This window comes from Echinops telfairi, unplaced genomic scaffold (assembly GCF_000313985.2).
Source record: "Echinops telfairi isolate 266 unplaced genomic scaffold, ASM31398v2 ScPeMD7_57;HRSCAF=196, whole genome shotgun sequence".
NCBI lineage: Eukaryota > Metazoa > Chordata > Mammalia > Afrosoricida > Tenrecidae > Echinops > Echinops telfairi.
This window is the reverse complement of record NW_022103955.1, coordinates 499448-500532: the sequence shown is the minus strand read 5'-3', so window position 1 is coordinate 500532 and position 1085 is coordinate 499448. Positions and strand designations below refer to the sequence as shown.

Sequence of the window (1085 nt, the reverse complement as noted above, 5' to 3'; positions counted from 1 at the left end):
AAACGGAGAGATGGCTAAGAAGTCCCGCACTCAAAAGTTTCTGCAAGAGTTTAAAATTGTTCCCTTTTCCTTTTGCTAAAGAAGAAGACAGGAATATCAATAATTATAGCTTGGGGGTGAGGGGATTCCCTATTTTCCCAAGATATGATTCTCATTGTTTATCTTATTCACATGAGGTTTGAAGAGTGAGGTATAATCATTCTTTTTCAGTAACTACGGTTCTTATTTCTGTAAAAGGCTTTGGGGAAAGGTCGGTAATATTTCCGAGGCCACTTCTACCCTGTTATCTATTTGCCCACTCCCTAATGTAAATCCTGAAATGTAATAATTCGTATAAACTTGTCGAGAAAAACGGCCTAAAATATTGTTAAATCATATAGACTTTAAAATAGTGGATTAGGCCCTCTCATAATATTACTATTACTCATTTCATTAGGACCGGTGCTGTTTAACAAAGTCATGGCATTTTTAAAACAGCAAATTGAAGCTGTTCTAGCAAAGCCTATTCAAGTGCATTACCATCATTTGGAAATGTTAGACAAGGGTGGCCCACTCCCCAACTCGCCTGAGTGATAAGACCCCCTTCCTTTGTGTGCTGGGCTGGACAGTCAATGACGGGTAAGATCAGGCACTGTTCATACCAACCTAAGGCAGGCCCTGGTTTGCCAGAATGTAATTAAAGGCATTCCTCGAGACCCATGATGGGTAAGGATGAATCAGTGACATGACAACCTAAGACAGACGCAGTCCCCTAAAGGATATTCCAAACTTCATTGCACGAATACTTTGTGCTCGCTATTATTAAAAAAAAAAGGTGGACATGTGGGAGTCTGCACGTCCCTCAGCCCATGGCCTCCTCCGCCGCCGCTGTTGGGTTTGGGGGAGGAGTGCTCGGACATTCAATCACCGCCACCAATGATTTGGCTGCCCGCCTCCAAGAAGCTATAGACGTCTCCGCAGAGTCCCTGGCATCTCTACAACGACAGATTACCTCCATAGCCCAAGTCGCTCTGCAAAACCAACGTGCATTGGACCTCATCACAGCAGAAAAAGGAGAGGCATTTGTTTATTCTTGCAGAAAAAAA

General features: G+C 43.1%; 1 long non-coding RNA gene across 1 annotated transcript; it reads left to right on the top strand.

Annotated features, from left to right (window-relative positions):
* Positions 1-6: 6 nt before the first annotated feature.
* On the top strand, positions 7-1052 carry LOC123521758. Its single transcript, XR_006680107.1, has 2 exons — positions 7-116; positions 437-1052. It is a non-coding gene; the product is annotated as an uncharacterized LOC123521758 (long non-coding RNA).
* Positions 1053-1085: the final 33 nt, after the last annotated feature.